Below are 19,527 nucleotides of genomic sequence, written 5' to 3'. Positions count from 1 at the left end.
GATTAAGGGGTCTCCCTAGATTCTTTGCAAGAAATGAAATTTTATACAAGAATCCCACTACGTATAACTATCAAAGATGTATGTTTTTATATGTGTGTGTAATTGTATACATATATACATGAATACGTGTGTGTGTGTGCGCGCACGTGTGTGTGGCCATTCTTGCACTGCTGTAAAGAAATATCTGAGGTTGGGTAATTTATAAAGAGGTTTAATTAGCTCACAGTTCTTTAGGCTTTACAGGAAGCATGTGCTGACATCTGCCTGGGTTCTGGGGAAGCCTCAGGAAGCTTACAATCATGGTGGAAGGTGAAGGGGGAGCAGGCACATCACACTGCCAGAGCAGGAACCAGAGAGAGAGTGAGAGGGGGAGATGCCACTAACTTAACAAGATCTTGCAAGAGCTCACTCACTATCACAAGGACAGCACCAAGCCATGAGGGATCTGCCTCTATGACCCAGACACCTCCCACCAGGCCCCACCTCCAACACTGAGGATTACATTTAACATGAGACTTGGGCAGGGACAAATATCCAAACTATACCAATATATGTATGCACGTGTGTATGCATGTCTTGTTAAATATAAAGTAATTCTTATTTCAACTGTTCTAAAAAAATTACTCTGATATATTTATTAAGTATTGAGTTGTAAAATTCCTCAATGTGTTACATACAGGAATTGAGCAGAGTAGCTCCTACCTGCTTCTTACACTCAGGATTTTAGAACCCAGAGCAGGTTAAAGAGATAAATAGCCTTGCCTCCATAGTCCTGCAAGGATACAATTTTATTTTATTTGGACTGATAGCATATTTCATGTACAGTATGCACTGCATATAAATTTTTTACTTTAAATCTACGTCAACTAAGATTCAGCAGCTGTTTGCCTTCCTTCTTAAAAAAAAATTCTGAAACCCTTAATCTTTTCACCCCAGCAGTGTGCTGAATTGTTTCCTTCCAAAAGATATGTCTGCAAAAGTCCTAACCCCTGGTACCTAGAGTAACCTCACTTGGAAATAGGGTCTTTACATTTGGAATCAATTTAAGGTGAGGCCATACTGGATTAGGGTGGGCCCTAAATCCAAAGACCAAGAGTCCCCACCAGCAAGAAGGCTCTCACCAGATGTGCCTCCACTTGACCCTGGAATTCCCAGCCTCCCTAACTGTAAGAAATAAATTGCTTTTCTTTATAAATTAACTATTTTAGGTATGCTGTTATTTGTGACAGAAAATAGACTAAAACATGCTTTTTTACACTAAAGTACAGTGTGTAGGGTAATACTGCACACTGTAATACATTTCTATTTATTTTTTACACTGAAGTACAGTGTGTAGGGTAATACTGCATTATGCCCTTCAAGGGGCTCCCATGGACAAAGTCATTGTCTTAGAAAAAAAACAGAAACAGGACAGAACATTATGCCTTAGATCTGAGAAGAAAATATAACATGGGTACCTAGGAAAGGTTTATTCTCCATTGGCACTAGAACTTTGTGCTCTGTAGTACAAGGAAAAACTGGGAGGAATATAGAGCTGTGCTTTCCAATAGAACTTTCTGCACTTACAATCTGCACCACCAGTACTAGAGCCATGAGTCACATGTAGCTACTGAGCACTTGAAATGAGGCTAGAGTGACTTACAAACTGAATGTTGAATTTACTAATTTACACTTAGACTATGAAGACCCAGAATCTAAACAACATGGTAAGAAAAGACCAGAAGTGGGAAAAAAAAAAAGAGAACTTAAATTGAAAAAAGACACAAAAATTGATTTAAGTCAAACCCAGTAAAAATTAACAGAAAACAATTGTTTAGGTGGACTAACCAATAAAGTTATAAAGATAATTTTCTCTACACTTTCTATGATGTTTACCTAATATAAAGTACCTAGAAGAAGAATTGTGCTAAATTAATAATAATTTTAAAAAGAATGTCTGGAGTAATTCGTCAAATCAGCCAAAATAGATAATCTTGTACACTCAATGGCCACAATTTTACTCAACTAGATAGATAGAAATCATCATTCTTATACACAAAAAATAAACAATTTAATACAGTGAGGGTATAAGATGAAAATTCAGTAGAAGAAAAAGAAATGAAAAGCTCCAAGAATTACTAAAAAAGCCATTCACTTTTAAATAGCAATAGCAAAAAATGGACAGGAAAGAAGAGAGAGAGAAAAGAAGGAAGAAGTGGGGGGAGGAGGTTTGGAAAGGAGAAAAGGAAGAAAGGAGAGAGAGGAAGAGAAGCAAAAGAAGCAAACTCTCATCCATAAATTCAAAAGCCGTTGGCATTTGGAGGAAACATTTGGGAAGTTCCTAAAAGTTGAAGCAGTGTTACTACTTTTGTAAAGAAAACCCCAAGACAGATGGCATGAGGAAATGTCATATGGAGACATCTGAATAGAAAGATGCTAGTTCTTACAGACCAACTAGAATCTGGAAGTCCTCATAATCTGATATACTCTGCAACCAGATTAAGGATCCAGTTGAGAAACTCACAATGGCATACGGGTCCCTTGTAATGGTCCCTGAGCTCTCCATCAAAACCAGGAATCCACTTCTGTGATAACTTGGAGACAATAAATCATCGAATCTGGCCAAATATATTCTACTAACATTGCTAAAAGCAATATACTGACATCAATTTTGTTGGGAGTTTGTAATATTGCCTGTGTCTAAAGCAGAAAGGAAATAGAATCAGTTAAGATCCCTCAATAGTGGGGTGGTGAAAATTCCCTGTATTTTGAGAAGATCAATCTTTGCAGGAAACCTGTAACAAATCTAGTCCCTCTTGTGTACTGAGAAATGATTTTAAATTGTGTCAGATTTTATTGCATTTTTAAAATAGAATCAGTGACATGGATGACCAGTTAATCAAGCCTGTCCACTTGGCTGCCTTTTTTCACATCTCTGAAAATTCAGAGAATTCACTAAGTGTCTAGAGCCGGGAATGGTGTGGGCACTTATTAAATTATTGCTGAATAAAATGGTGAACCACACTTACTTAGAAGCTGGTCTTGCAGATATTACAGAAACACTTGTCAATCATAAAACGATGCACATGTTCTTATAACCTGCTGACCGGTTTATCAAAGTCCTCCTAAAAGTATTCCTTAGGTAATTGCCATGTATTCAGCTGGTTTCCCTGGCAACAGCTGACATCCTGAGAAAGGCAGCTGTGGCTCTGCCTTAGCTCCATCCATTGCCCACTCTAGTGGGTTTCTGGAATTTTCCATAGCAGCAACACCTAGTTTAATGCTGTATTATCTTTTTATTGTTCTTGTGGATTTAAAAAAAAATAAGGGTTTGTTATATATATGGTTTGACGCATTTCCATTAAAAACAATTAAAATGATGGATAAAATGAAAGTAAACAAAAAACTCACACAATCATAAATACATCCACAAGCTGGCAAGAAAGGAAGGAATTCCCAGCTTAAAAACTAAATGGAGACAGCCACTCAGAAACAAAAGCAGAGATAACCTCTGCATTGAGGATATTTGCCATGAATCTGAGCCTGGGTGTTCAAGGTCTTGCAGGTTCTGGAAAAACAGAGACAAAGACTAGAGCTCAGCCAGGATGTGATTTAATAGAAAACTCCTCCACAGAAACCCTGGACCGCAAAGCCTATACCCTAGAAATAAACATGCTCTCCCCCTCCCCAGGGGACAGTGAGGACACATACTATCTGGAGTCACTGAGTGTATTAGTCTGTTTTCACGCTGCTGATAAAGACATATCTGAGACTGGGTAATTTATAAACAAAAAGAGGTTTAATGGACTCAGTTCCACATGACTGGGGAGGTCTCACCATTGTGGTGGAAGGCAAAAGTCACGTCTTATATGGCAGCAGACAAGAGAGAATGAGAACCAGGTAAAAAGGCAAACCTCTTATAAAACCATCAGATCTGTGAGACTTACTCACTACCAAGAGAACTGTATGGGGGAAACTGCCCCTATGATTCAGTTATCTCCTACCAGGTCCCTCCTACAACACGTGGCAATTATGGGAGCTACAACACGAGATGAGATTTGGGTGGGATACAGCTAAACCATATCACTGAGTATACAGGGAAAGTCTCCCCTGGAAATTTGTAACTACACACTGGCCTCACAGTTAGTAACCCAAATTCACACAATCTATGTCATCCAAAAAACATACCCTCGAAATGTAGTTTAAAGTGATCCCAGACTGGTTGTAGAACTGTTGGCCTAGCAGAAACAAATGCAAGGTTCTTTTCTGGAAGAACTACCTTGCTTCTAAAATCAGAAGGTAAGATATGGACTAAGAAAGAATAGTGAATTTAAAGATAAAGCTGAAGAAACCATAAGAATAAAGCATAGAGAGATAATGAGATGAGAAATAGGAGAGTTTAAGAACCATGGAGGAGAGAATGAAAAGGACCAACATAGGTCTGATGTGAGCATGAGAGGGAGAAAGAAAGAATCAGGTAGAAGCAATATTTGAAGACAGAATAGCTGAGAGGTTTTTAGAAAGCATCTACAGATTCGGAAAACCCAGCTATGGCTGGGCGCAGTGGTTCATACCTGTACTCCCACCACTTTGGGAGGCTGAGGCAGGAGGATCACTCAAGGCCAGGAGTTCAAGACCAGCCTGGCCAACATAGCAAAACCCTGTCTATACTAAAAATACAAAAATTAGCCAGGTGTGGTGTCACACACCTGTAGTCCCAGCTACTTGGGATGCTGAGGCAGGAGAATCGTTTGAACCCAGGAGGGGGAGGTTGCAGTGAGCCGAGATCATGCCACTGCACTCCAGCCTGGTCGACACAGTGAGACCGTCTCAAAAAAAAAAACAAAAAACTGTAACTATAAAGCAGGATAAATGCATAGAACTTCACTCCTGGACACAGCAAAATGAAAACTGAAAACGGTGAGAAGATAAAGTCCTCTGTAGAGACAAGACATACAGCCTTTCAAGAAGTGATGCTTAATTTGATACCTCGCTTCTTAATGGCAATAATGAGGGCCTGAAAATGGCAGATCTGCACTGAGAGGAATAAAAATGCTGATGCAGAAGTTGAATCCCAGGTTCAACATCTCTCACACTTGAGGGCTAAATAGACATTTTCAAACAACCCAAAACTCAGAGAGTTTGCAACATTTAAATACTCTATAAGGAAAATTCTAAAGGATATTTTTTCAGGCGGAACAAAACGATCCCAGATGGAAAGTCTGATGTAAACAAAAGATTAAAGAACAAAGAATATGGCAAATGTGGGTAAACCAAAGCTAATATTGATGGAGTGAAACATAATGAAAATATCTTGTGGAGTTAAAAAAACGTGATAGAACTAAAATACTTGGCAATAGCATACCGATGAGAAGAGAATAATATTGAGTTTCTTGTGTTTAGGGGGAGAAGGATACAAATTCTGATTTCCTTTAGAATACGGTGTATACAACTTACAAAACAGAAGAGGAAAAACAATGACATAATAATTATCAGTCCAAAAGAAGGTGAGAAGAAAGAAGAAATGAAATACAGGATGAGGGAGAACAAACAAAACCACAAGATAACCAGGTACAAAGAAATCTAATTTATAAATCCAGTAATTATAACAAATAGAAATGAACTTAAATCTTTAGTTACAAGGCTGGGTTTATAAAATGTAGTTATATGCCTTTTTTCAGAGATAATATGAAATACCTAAGTCATTAAAATGGAATGGATAGAAAAAAGATATGCCAGATAAAAGTTAATTGAAAGAAAGCTAGTGTAATTATATTAATACCAGCCTAAATAGACTTAGTATTTAGGCTTTGATTGGATGTTAATATATAATGTGTTTTCTTTTTCTCCCAGTGAAAGGTCAACAGAAAGCTTCACATCAAGATGTGTGCTACGTTATCTTTTTCTTCATTCTTTGACATCAGATAGTGTTATTCCTTTAAAAAGTTCTAAGAGCTGCTCTCTCAGAAATTACCTTAAATTCTTTCTTTTCTTGTTTTCTCTTTTGTTGTTGTTGTTGTTGTTTGTTTGACACAGAAGCTCAACCTGTCGTCCAGGTTGGAGTGCACTGGCGCAGTCACACCTCACTGCAGCCTCAACCTCCTGGACTCAAGTGATCCTCCCACTTCAGTTTCCTGAGTGGCTGGGACTACTGGCACACCTCACCATGCCCAGCTAATTTTTTTTTTTTTTTGCTTTTAATTTTGTAGAGATGGGGTCTTGCTGTGTTGTCCAGGCTAGTCTCAAACTCCTGGATTCAAATTATTCTCCCACTTCCCAAAACACCTCCCAAAGTGCTGGGATTACAGGTGTGAGCCACCATACCCGGCCTTAAATTGTTCTTAAAATTTTTTTTTTAGCATTTATGCTGGAGAAAAACATTTTATAGTGCAAAAGAGTTGTCCTACCTCCTCAAAATGTTGTTTAAATCTATAATCACTTGGCCTTGAAACATCTCTGTTATCTGTTTATCCCATTTCCATGAAAACATGCCTGATTCATTTTAATGGTGTCATTGATGCCTTTCATTTAGTTTCTAAGGTTTTCACTGAGGTTCCCTGGGTTTCTCCTTACACTGAGTCCCTCTTGTTTGGATCATGGCATTCACTCAAGGTCCAACTCTCTCATTAGGTTCCAGTACATTTTTAGATGAAATCAATGAACTTTTTGAGCTTCAAATTGTTTCATGGTATTTTCAGTAACAACCTTGACTTCAATTAAAGCTTTAATGTTTTAGTACACACCACTCACCTTAAATCTTGGTTCTTTTAAGCTAGCTGAGTTTGACCTTGTATTTTACATTAAGTCCATCTCATTTCTCAATTGCAGCTTGGATTAATCTCTTTGAGCTTCTTCATTTGTTTTACTCTGATTCCTAAGAGGTCAAGTATATTTAACTGTTTGATCATATAACAGATTTCCCTTGTCTGGATATTTATACTGTGTATGGCATGAGGTTGGTGGCTCTATTCTAAGCTTTTCCCAACAGTGGAATGTGCACACAGCCAACTGCTTTGTTGCTGCTATCATTATTACCAACTCACGTTTATTAAGCACTCAGTGCCTATGTCAATATGGTGCTTATGAATCCAAAAGAATCTTGGTTCTTGGTCATCATCAGTTGCCTGCACTGATTCAAAAAACCGAAAATAATATTGTCAGCCACAGCAAATGACTGAACCTAGGAGGGAGTCTGTCTCTTCCTCCTAGTGTTCCTAAACTCTGTAGAAACAGCATGAGTTTCACCATCAAAAGCTTTGGATCGATTTTTGTATAGCTCATGAACTGGCTAAGTGAGCTTGGGAAAATCATTTAACTTCTTTGAGCCTCTGTTTTCTCTTCTGTAATATTGAAATTATTATGATCCGACCTGCTTTTGTTAAGACTAAATGTTACAGTGCATGGAAAGCTCTTTGCATACTGTAATCTGACTAATTAAATGGAATCTAATTGAATAATCCCAATTCTCCTTAAAACCAAAACTTCTCCCAAATTAAGATCCTCATATAGCACTTCTGCAGTCCAATCTCTCTGATTCTTTCAATCACATAATTAGTAATTAAATTTGGGCTGTTAAAAGATAAACTTTGTCACAATTATTTTTGGAAATATGGGCTAATAACAATGACTAATCAGCAGAATCTAGCACTTTTTCAGGTGAGCTTGGTGTCCCTAGAGTCTATAAAATGTTTCATTAAGTTGTTTTCTGTGACTCTAGCCTGATAACCCATATCAAGACAACTACATCTTTGCATGTGGTTGATTTATATCTTCTCAACTGCCTTGAAATATTTGAGCAGAATTTGGGCTGATACATAAAAGAGTATGTAAATATCTGCTCCAAGAGGAGCAGGCTACTGCATCTCTGATTGCCTGCCATGGAAGAGACCCAGTAGATAGAGAACACACAGCATGCCACAGGATTGGCGTCCCCACCAGGCCAAAATGAGGTATGGGGGGAAGCATCTTCAATTTTCTTCAACTAACTCAATTATCTTTAAGTATGACATAAATTATTTTCAAAAAAAGCACAGATAGGTTGATTGACTTCTGCTTTTCTGTTTTTAAGAGTTTATTTTTTGTTCTTTGAGACAGAGTATCTCCTTGTTGCTCAGGCTGGAGTATAGTGGCATGATCTCAGATCACTGCAACCTCTGCCTCCTGGGTTCGAGCGATTCTCACGCCTGAGCCTCCCCAGTAGCTGTGATTGCAGGCACACACCACCTCACCTGGCCAATGTTTGTATTTTTAGTAGAGACAGGATTTTACCATATTGGCCAGGTTGGTCTCGAACTCCTGACCTCAAGTGATCTGCCTGCCTCGGCCTCCCAAAGTACTGGGATTACAGGCATGAGTAACTGTGCCTGGCCTGACTTCTGCTTTTCTGGATGAAATTTAAAAAAAAAAAATTTTTCCACATTTCCAACGCTGATATTTATGTACTCTTTGATGGATCAGCCTTCTGCACAAATATTTCAAGACAATGTAGATCTTTGCAATGTGCAAAGATTCATGTAAGAGTATCAGGCTAGTCTTCAGTAGGAAGATTGGTCCAAAACAATCAAGTCAACATCATCAGAAGCAGCAACTCTTTTCATGTGTCTTGAGAATTTTTGTTGTGAACACATATTTGTTGGGATTCTATGTATGAAAATTCCATGTGGACTCAACGACTGGTTCATTTCTCTGGATGACTTGCATTTTCTAACTGCCTGGAGGTGTGATTTCCAGTTTGACCATTTTAGAAATCTGACTATTAATTTACAATTAATATTTTTATTTGTGAATGATTTTTAGTTACTTTACAGTCAGAGAATGTAGCCAAAAACAATTTTATTTGGAAACTTCTTAGTTTTCATTGTTGTCAGGTAAATGGTTTATTTGCAACTGTCTGATAGACACAGTGAAGAATGTGCATTTTTGTCCACAGGGCACAAAATTATCTACATACCTATTTTTAAATCAAATTTGTTAATCATATTATTTGAAACATCTTTACCCTTATTTAATGTTTATTAATTTTTTAAGTGTATTATAGTTTCTGGTATGATTTTGGATTTTATAAGGTCTCTATTTCTAGTTTGTGTTTTGCTTTAGGTATTTAACTGCTATGTTATTTGGAGACATATAAATTTATTTATTGTAATGTAATTTACTGTAGATTATACCTTTTATCTTTTCCCCATACAATGCTTCATGCCTCAAATTCTTCTTTATCTGGTATTATAATGCTATAGCTGCTTTTTAAAAATTTTTTGCTTAGAATGTCTTAGTACATTCCATTATTTTCTACATTTCTTATTCTATTTTAGTTGAATTTATTTTTAAACAACATATAACTAAAATTTGTAACCATTTGTTTGTTTGTTTTTTTGAGACAGGGTCTGACTCTGTTGCCCAGGCTGGGGTGCAGTGGTGTGATCATGGCTCACTATGGCCTCAAACTCCTGGGCTCAAGTGATCTTCCTGCCTCAGCCTCCTGAGTAGCTAGGACTACAAGCACATGTCACCATGCCTAGCTATGAAGTTGTCATTTTATATAAGAAAGCATCTCTTCACTTTCATTGTAATACTTAATATCTTTTGTTTTATTTTTCCATTTTACTTTATGTTGATAATTATTTTTTTGTTTCTTCTTGGATACTTTTTTCTTTTCCTTATTTGCTGTATTAATTTTTTTAAATTTCCACTCTAATTCTAGAAATTAATTAGGAAAGTCTCTCCCTTAGCTAGTAGTTACCTAATTTTTAAATCACAAAATCAAATTAAGTAGTAATAAATTTAAAGTAAAAGTCCCCATATCAAGATTTTTATTTATTTATTTTTTTTTTTGAGACGGAGTTTCGCTCTTGATACCCAGGCTGGAGCGCAATGGCGCGATCTCGGCTCACCGCAATCTCCGCCTCCTGGGTTCAGGCAATTCTCCTGCCTCAGCCTCCTGAGTAGCTGGGATTACAGGCACGCGCCACCGTGCCCAGCTAGTTTTTTGTATTAGTAGAGACGGGGTTTCACCATGTTGACCAGGATGGTCTCGATCTCTTGACCTCGTGATCCACCCGCCTCGGCCTCCCAAAGTGCTGGGATTACAGGCTTGAGCCACCGCGCCCGGCCCAAGATTTTTATTAATCTGCTTTTACACCAATTTTGTCAAGACTCATTTAAAATAAAACTCTTAACCTAAGTATTTATTCAGTAAATATTAGCAAGTGCTTACTCCTGGGAATACAGATACTATTTCATAGAGAGACATGAAGCTTTTCTTTTCTGTTAGGGAATTATTATTTACCTCACATTACAGTTCACGGGCACACGACCATCATCTTTTAGACTTAACTATGTCTTTTACAGGACTGTTCACTGCTGTTTCTTGTTTTCTTCATCTTCTACTGTCCTGAGATCTAGATTATCCTTAAATTTTGTTTGGTTGGTAATTATAAATAACAGTATCTCCTTAAAAAGAGTGGGCCATAGCATTTTTAATAATGGCTTTCTTTGTTCTCACATATATATGACATTATGACTCCATTTATCTCAGAATTTTGTAAATCTTTATATTGTTTTCCAGCTTCCAGTACTGTAATGAGACTAGTGCTAGTCTCATCTCCTCTTTAAGTAACAGCCCTTGCTTTGCACGGGAAAGTTTATAAAACTTTATCTTACTGGACTTTGGAAGAGTCACTTGGATGAGACTGATTTCTTTGTCATTGTTATTAAAACTTTCTGGTGTTAGCTGAACCAAAAGCAAGGTCTCGTTCAGCACAGGGAAGTTTTATCTATTATTATTAGTTGATCAGAATTTATCTTCCATATATTAATTTCTTTTTCTTAAATCCATACCTGTGCCTTCCATGTCTTTTGTCTTTTCATCCTTGGTTCCCATTTTTTGCATCTGTGCTCTGGGTTGTGAGCTATTTCCTCCACTTGATCTTTCTGATAACCAATGTGATTTTCATAGGAACTGATCTCTTTTCGAGTTCATCTCTTTACATCTAGAAATTAAGCATTTAAAAAAAAAATCTAGCAAGTTTATGTTCTCTTATTTTACCTCCTGAAGACTGCTCATTACATTTTCATTAACTCTCTAGTCTGTTTTTCCATTAATCCTGCCTCAACAGGACCTTCGTAATCCAGTCATTTAGGCTTCACAGTTTATTGAAATGGCCTGTTATTTTCTTTCCCTACTCAGGCCAGTGAGTGTGGATTTCTTCAGTGAGATTTTCTAAGCAAGTCCAGCTTGGGTCTCACTGGGGATAAAGAACTGATGGGCCTGTTTTTTTTTCCTGCTTAGAGAAGGATAAAAGACATAGATAGAATAGAAAACATGCCTGCTTTTTTCCCCTCCTAAAGGGCTCAGTAGTGAATAAGTTCATAGGCTAAGGCCTTTGGGCTATGTGAAGCCCCCTCTATTTTCAAGATTCTCCAGATTCCTCCATACAACCCCTTTTGTCCTCTCCAGGTCTTCTGGCAACTGCTAGATCAGCCCTTAAGCAGGCAGATGCAGGACTCCTTTGGAAAGATACACCCTGGCCAGCCCACTGGTACAGTAGATCCAGATGGCAATGCACACCCAAAGACTCTGTAGACTCATGATAACTTATAACCTTGTCATGACCCTCCAAAGCCTGGAAACAAATTATTTTTATAAGGAGTCATGGGGAAAAAAAGAAGACAAATAGAAGGTGTTTGTTATCTTTGACTTTCAAGGCCCTTTTACAATGATATAGGGGAAAAACTGCAAAGGCATAAACAAACCAAAAAAAAACAAAAAATAAAACACGTGATATCAAGGGATAAGTTTTTTTTTCATGTTTTTTGAATGGAAAGTAGATGGAGATAGGAGATTGATTTAGCAAAGGAGAAGAGGCTGCTGCTCTTAAGAAGAGATATTGATGAGAGGAGAGCCCATTAACCCTGCCTGAGTAGAGGCCTGGAGGGAGAAGACACGTGGCAGGGGAGGGCAGCTTCACAGGCAGCATGGGGTTGGGTTGAGGGTTTCCATCCAGGAAACCAGGAATGAGCAATGGAGCAGGCTGTCACCAACTTTGCAGGCTGCAGGAGGCTGATTTCTGGCCCTCTCCTGAAGGCCAATCTAGAGCAAATAGTTTGAAAATATTATGAACACATGAAATTGAAGAAAAAATTCCCTGATGATTCAGGTGATTAAACACTAGAGTAGGCTTTCAAATAATTTACAGGCCTGAAGTTAGAACCTTATTCCAGTGTTCTTTGTGGCATCTTTTTTGGAAACTGATGGTTGGACTAGGTTCATTCATTCATCAATTTGACAAACAAAAAAAAGAAAGGCATCAGATACCAAATCCACTTCTTATCTGTGATGCTTCTAGGATTACAGGGAATTAGGGGCAGTGAGTACTGGACAGTGAATGATTATCTGATTATAAACCATAAAATACCAAGATCCACAATATTTCTTTATGGTCTTTCATTTGCTCAGAGTGAAGCAGAACTAAAGAGGAGAAGTCTGTGATATATTCTTTGTTTGTAGTTTGAGATTATCTCTGACAGGGAACTAAAGAAATCAATTTAAAGGAATTAAGTGATAATTAATAAATTATTCAATGCAAGCAGCATTCCTGCAACCTGCTTCTCAGAGACAATCATGACAAGCTAAATGCCCCACACTTCATTCAGTTTATCCACCATTTTTCACAGGTGTCAATTTATTATGTCACCACTTATTCTCCCACCATTGAGTTCCTCTGGCCCACCCAAGTCAGGATTCCACCCCACCTCCTAATCACAAACTTTTCTGACAAAATCATCATGCCATTATTCTCTCAATTGCCAAATGCAAGGAACTTTTCTGAGTCTCTGTATTAGTCTATTCTCACATTGCTATAAAGATACTACCTGAGACTGAGTAATTTATAAAGAAAAAAGGTTTAATTGACTCACAGTTACACATGGCCAGGGAGACCTCAGGAAACTTACAATCATGGCAGAAGAACAAGAGGCATGTCTTACATGACAGCAGGCAACAGGGAGAATGTGCAAGAGCAGGGAAAACTGCCTTATAAAACCATCATAAGAACTCACTCACTATCACGAGAATAGCATGGGGAAACCACCTCTGTGATCCAATAACCTCCCACTGGGTCCCTCCCTTGATACATGGGAATCATGGGGCATGGGGATTACAATTCAAGATGAGATTTAGGTGGGGACAGAGCCAAACCATATCAGTCTCTCTCTCTCCTTTGCTGTCTCTGTCTCTCTGTCTTTTTCTGATATATTAATCAGCCCTGATGTCTCTATAGCATAGGGTCACGTTGACAACCTGTTTCACCTTGACATTCTCCCCTAGGTTAACACTTGTTGGATCTACTCCTCTGACCCATCCTATAATGCTGGTCCTCCTTAGATTCTTGATCTTTTTAGGCCATACCTCCATCTGTTTCCGTGGTTTTGTTCCAATCCATGCACCAGCAGCATATGGATATGGCTGTGAATTGAGGCGATCCTTTTCTACTGCACTCCAATCCTATGTATCCAACACCTAGATGTCTCCTCTGAAGTGTGCACATGAGGCCATGTGATATACAGGGAAAGAGCAGGGATTCTGGATGCAGATTGCCTGTGTTCAAAATGCCCTCTGTCATTTCCTGGCTGTGCAACATTAGGCAAATTACTTAACCTCTCTGGGTTTCAGTTTCCTCTTCTGGGAACTTGAAATAAAAATATTACCTATTCCAACTGGTTGTTAGGTACAATTATTATACGTAAATTATATATAAAGTGCTGAGACCAGCTCATGGCATATGGTAAGGTACACATAAAATGTAACCTACTGTTGTGATGATTATTTCAGACAAGATATTTGAAAACAAATGTACCTGGTCTTCTAAACCAGAAATATGAAAGTCATTTTTCACTTCTCTCTCTTTGGAGTCATTAAATACAGTTGATTATACTTCCTATTTCTCGTATCAGCTGCTCCTCGCCATCACCTGCCATTCTCATAGGCTCTCTGTTTACGCTCTCGCCATCTCTTGTCTGGAATATTGTAATAGATTCTTAACTAGTTGTGTTTTCTATTTTTCCCTCTCCCTCTAAAAATCCTCCTTTGCAATGAAAACTCAGCCATAGTTAAAAAAAAATGATGATGGCAATGATGATAATACTAATACCTTGTTTTCAGGCATTATTTCATTTAATCCTAGATACACTTACTAAATTGTTTTATAAAACTGAGAAAACTTGGGCTTTGAGAGGTTAAGGAACTTGCCCAAAGCACAGAGCTGAGACCAACAGGTCTAGAATACCCATGCCAGCTGTCTGATCCCAGAACCTGCACTCCTAACCTCTGCTAACTGCAGGCCTGTTCCTTCCAGCCATTCTCCAGTTACTGATTTCCTGCAGGTGAAACTGTGCTTTCCAAAGGGCCCTTTGTCAGCTCATCCAGGAAAACTTCCCCAGTCTCATGTCATAATCATATCTTCATAATCCTCACTTTGCATTTTACTCTTCAGCACTAACATACTACATATGGTTCCCAAACACTTCATGGTGTTTTTCTCCTTCATGACTTTGCAAAAGTTTTCTGTTCCTCCATTTGTTAACCTTGAAAATAACCACTGAGAAAATGCAGTTTATATGTCCCCTCTCTGGCCCTCTGACAGGCAAGCATTCCCACCTTTCTTCCATGCTTCTTTTATTAATGCATTCTATTTTTACTGGTTTACATACTACATCTATCTACATTAGTAGACTGAGAGCTTTCTAAGGGTGAGGATTGTGTTCTCATTGTATTCCTAGCACAGTCTTAACATTCAAAAAATATTTGTTGAGTTAAATTTATTTCAAAATAGTTGGCCTGATGTAGACATGGACCATGCTCAGATAGTATCCCTTTTAGTCCTTCTCTTCCTAACCTTATCACCACTGACCATTTAGGGCCTGAGTATCCTTCCCTGGGAGGCCACTCATCTTCCATCTTCATGTTCTGCTCTCTAACCACCATTTCTGTTTCAATAATCTCTCCTATCCGCCCATGGCTCCATCCTGCCATTTGATAATCTCAATCCCTTTTCTGCAAGGAATGAGGCTGAAGCCCACAAACAAGCCAATGAGAGACCTAGCCTGCAGCCTCTATCACTCCACAGAAAGGCCTGGGAAACCCAGCTGGGGCCGGGCACCCAGGGCAGATGGCTAGTTGTTAGATCAGACATGAGTAGAATCTACCAGGCAGGTAGATACAGAAGGTGTTCAGAAAAGAGCTTGTCCAGACACATGGATTTGGAGTTACAAGCATTCAAATTGTAATGGAAGCCAAGGAGGAAAAGAGCTTAAGAAGGGGCAGGAGTCCTCAAAGGAGACTGAGCCAGGGTGGCTAGTGCAGTAGGGAACAAACAAGAATAGTGGGAAAAGGTCATTAGGCAGAGGTGATATCCTGATTGAACAAGAAGGAGAACCAAATTGTTAGTCACCGATGTGGAGGATCCACGTTTCTGATTCACATGTCTTATTCACATGTCTCAACATTCTAATGTGACTGCTAGTGATAGAGCTATTGTGACTCACAGCAGATGACCCAACAAATATCATCATTCTAGTGACAATAAAATTAACTGAAAGAAGTCTTTTTGCTTTATCTATACATTGCATGATAACCTTTAACATTCATTATTAGCAATCAATATTCTGTATTGAAGTAGCTAAGGAGGAAATGAACAAAAATTTTAAAAAACCCTCAGCCGCTGTATTAGGGTTGTCTAGATAGACAGAACTAAAGGAATACACACACACACACACACACACACACACACACACACACATATATATGAGTTTCTTAAGTATTAACTCACATGATCACAAGGTCCCACAATAAGCCGTCTATAGGCTGAAGAACAAGGAGAGCCAGACCGAGTTCCAAAACTGAAGAACTTGGAGTCTGATGTTCCAGGGCAGGAAGCATCCAGCATGGGAGAAAGATGTAGGCTGGGAGGCTAACCCGTCCTCTTTGCACATTTTTCTACCTGGTTATATTCTGGCCCTGCTGGCAGCTGATCAGCTTGTGCCCACCCAGATTAAGGGTAGGTCTGCCTTTCCCAGCTCATTGACTCAAATGTTAATCTCCACTGGCAACACCCTCACAGACACACCCAGAATCAATACTTTGTATCCTTCAATCCAGTCAAGTTGACACTCAGATCATAGCCCCTGAACTGTGCCCTTTTCTACTGCCTGCTGGTAGATTACACTCTCTCCAGGGCCTTTAAATGTTCTTTCTTTTATTTTCTTTTATAGACTTGCAGGATTCCAGCCCCTCAAGCCCTTCACACTCCACAATATTCCCCCACTCAGTCAACATTCTCAGTGAAGGTAAACAATAGACTCAGGAAGCTATTGCAACTCTTCCAATGAGATATTTTCAGATGTGTATGCATGCTATATAAAGGTTTGAAATGCAAGTTGTCAATGGTCATGGAAACGGTAATTTTAATTGTGCAATAATTTTGGAAAGCAACTTGACAATGTATGTCAAAAACTTTAAGACGATTATACACTTTTTCTGAGTAACTCTACTTTTAGGACTCATGTTAATCATGTTAATAATCAGAAACAATGGAAACAGGCTTTAATCACAAAGATCTTCATCACAGAATTACTCATAATAGTCAATAACAAAACCTTAATGTCTGAAATACGAGAATAGCTAAGTCAATTATAGTATCTACTACCCATGTCAATAAGGGGGTGTTTGGAGCCATAACAAATTGTGTTTCACATCAGTTCAATTCAACAAACTTGTATGAACTGCTTTAAATCTCCAGCTCAAAGCTTAGTGTTCAGTGTTAAATTAAGTTCAGCCTACAGCTGCCTCCTTACATATTTTAAGTCTGGCCTAAAGCTTTCTCTGTATATAGTAAACTGTAACCTAACTGATTGTGGAAACAGACTATAAATTTACTCTTGTGCCAATCACCAAGCTTGGGTCAACCAAAGGCAACCAACTGTTTAAACTGGGTTCACATAAGGCAAATGTGAAACTGTTAACAATCTGGATGTTTCTGTACCTGACTTCTGTTTTCTCTAAGTCACTTTCCTTTTTCTGTCTATAAAGCTTCAACAATGTGGTAGCACTGGAGTCTCTCAGAGCCTACTCTGGTTCGGGGGGCTTCCCGATTCACGAATAATTCTTTGCTCAGTTGAACTCTGTTAAATTTAATTTGGCTTAAGATTTTTCTTTTAACATCAAACAAATACAAAAGAATATCTGAAATAGAATGGAAGTGCCCCAAAAGCACAGAGGTGACTCAGCTACCCCAGGAGGGGAAAACGAGGGAGGGAAGATGAGAAGAAGTACCAAGGAACACTCAGTTTGTAACTGTTGGTAGAATCCTAATTTTGTTATTTCCCTTAAACCAATAACACTAATGCAGCAAATAGTTTATTGGGGAAAATCCAGTGTGCATAGAAAGGTTTCTATTTGATTTCTGAAATAAACAATGATTAAGATGAAATCTAGGGATGAGGAGGAGTTAGCAACAGAACAGGAGTGGGATTGGGAAGAGCATTCAAGGTGAAAGGACTGGCCTGGGCAAAGGCCCACAGAAGTAGATGAGAAAATGAGATGTCAGGGGCACCAAAATTAGTCAAAACGGCTGGAGCACAGAATTTCACAGACTGTCAGAGTCAAGAGCCTGAAGATGGAGGTGCACAGGGCCTAAAGCTTCCTGAAAGACATATGGAGCCTGGATTTCATTTTGAGAATAACAGGAAAGCACTAGAAGTGTTTGTGTGAGGAACTGATCTGCACAATTTATTACTCGCAATAGAGGAGGAACAGCTTTAGGGAAAAAAAGGAAGAGCCTGGTTTTGGCCACGTTGAGTAGAATCCACGAGACATGCAGATGCAGGAGGTGTTCAGAAGAGAGTTTGGTCAGACACAAGGATTTGGAGTTAAAAGCATTCCCATTGTAATGGAGGCTAAAAGACAAATAAGCTTAAGAGGTGGCCAGAGTCCTCAAAGGACACTAAACCAGGGTGGCTAGAGCAGCAGGACAAACAGGAAGAGCGTGGCATTGCAAAACACAGGAAAAAAATATGTTTCAAGAAGTGGGTGATTGTGCTGAGAGTTACTAAGGCATCAAGATGAGGACTTACGACATTCTAAGGAAATTAGCAGCAAGAGCATCCATGAGCCAAGCAAGAGGAGTTTCAGTAGAATGTGGAAAGCGGAAGTCAAACAGCAGAGCACTGTGACATGTGGATGTCATGGAAGCAGGAAGGAAGCACTAAGGCAGCAATGCAAAAAAACAAAAACAAACAAACAAAAAAACTGTCCTGTCAATGGGGTGATTCTACTGTACTTTTTTTTCCCTTTCAGTTAGAAGATGCTGGTATTCAGGTATTCAGTGATTGGGTGATGATGGAAATGATCTATGAAGGAGAGTGGAGGGTTAAGGGTCAAGGTGAAAGAAGGCATAATTGATATAATGAGGTTCTTTGGGGTGTTGGAAAGGAACAGGATGCAGAAGTTTCGTTGGAGAAAGGATCTTTCTGTTGGGATTTCACTCTGAAAGAAATGATGGAGTGGATGGAGAACATGTAGTTTCTAAGTTTGGAGTTTGGAAGCTGGGGATAAATCCGTCTGGTGGCTTTTATTTTCAATAAGGGGTAGAAGGCACAGGCATGTGCCAAGAGTGTATAAGAGGAGGTGGGGAAGGTGACTGAGGGAAAAGGAGGTTTTCAGTAACTGTTTTGCAAATTGGGAGGATTAATTAGATCCAGAGGAGAAAGCAGAGTCATCCAAATCATGATAGCTATCAGTATAGTTGTGTGACTTTTTCCCAGCAGAGCCAACTATTTCTCAGTTTTTCACTTTGAAATACATATATTTAAGCAAATTCAACGAACTTTATTTCATGTACTCAAATGCAACTTTTGAAGGATTTACCACAGGGAGATCCAAGCCCTCCAGGAAACTTCATTTCTCGTTTTCCTAGATGCTGTAGAAGCATGGTAAAAGCTCAGGTAGGAAAAAGAAGGGCATAGCTGGGGAAAAAAGTCCAGTACATAGCAATTGTTTACATTCATTAAACATTATATAATGCTTCTTCAGTTCAAAAGGTATTTTAAAATACATTATTAATTCACCTCATCCTCCCAAAAATTTGCTCAAAATCAAAAACCAGTGGGACCATGTTAAGACCAGGCTATCCTCCAGATTTTCCAAACTTAGAGCACTTCTCTTTTTAGGATTCCATGGGCCCCTCTGATCCTACCAAATAGTGCTGACATGGTAACCACAGAAAGAATGTGTAGCATCTGACCCAAGGATTATTCTACAGTGAAGGTCCAGGACCTTTCCTCACAGATCCTTGCAAGCCCATTCTAAACACATAAACACACCTTGTGTTCAACAACAACTAAAGGAAAGTGTCGTGTGGTTGATTTTCAGACTTGACTGACTGTTTGGCTCAATGTCAAGAAGAAGAAAAGAGTTTCCTGCCTTTTCTGGAATAAGTGATTTCTTGACCTAGAGAGTTATAGTAATAGGAAATGTATATATTACAAAGAACCTAT

At 38.7% G+C, this 19,527-nt stretch overlaps 1 long non-coding RNA gene across 2 annotated transcripts in view; it reads right to left on the bottom strand.

Moving 5' to 3' along the window:
• The window catches only part of LOC105721560 (uncharacterized), a 91,321-nt gene extending 77,769 nt beyond the window's left edge, over positions 1 to 13,552 (bottom strand). For both annotated transcript variants that reach the window (XR_001108362.2, XR_010337291.1), the window contains exons 1-2: positions 13,385 to 13,552; positions 10,816 to 10,967 (exon numbers count right to left, since the gene is read on the bottom strand). This is a non-coding gene — a long non-coding RNA (uncharacterized LOC105721560). The remainder of the gene's footprint in view (positions 1 to 10,815; positions 10,968 to 13,384) is intronic.
• Between the last annotated feature and the right edge of the window lie 5,975 nt (positions 13,553 to 19,527).

The sequence above is a fragment of the Aotus nancymaae genome, unplaced genomic scaffold (assembly GCF_030222135.1).
Source record: "Aotus nancymaae isolate 86718 unplaced genomic scaffold, 86718_ANA_hifiasm-v0.15.2.pri h1tg000048l, whole genome shotgun sequence".
NCBI lineage: Eukaryota > Metazoa > Chordata > Mammalia > Primates > Aotidae > Aotus > Aotus nancymaae.
This window is presented reverse-complemented; position numbering and strand designations above follow the sequence as displayed.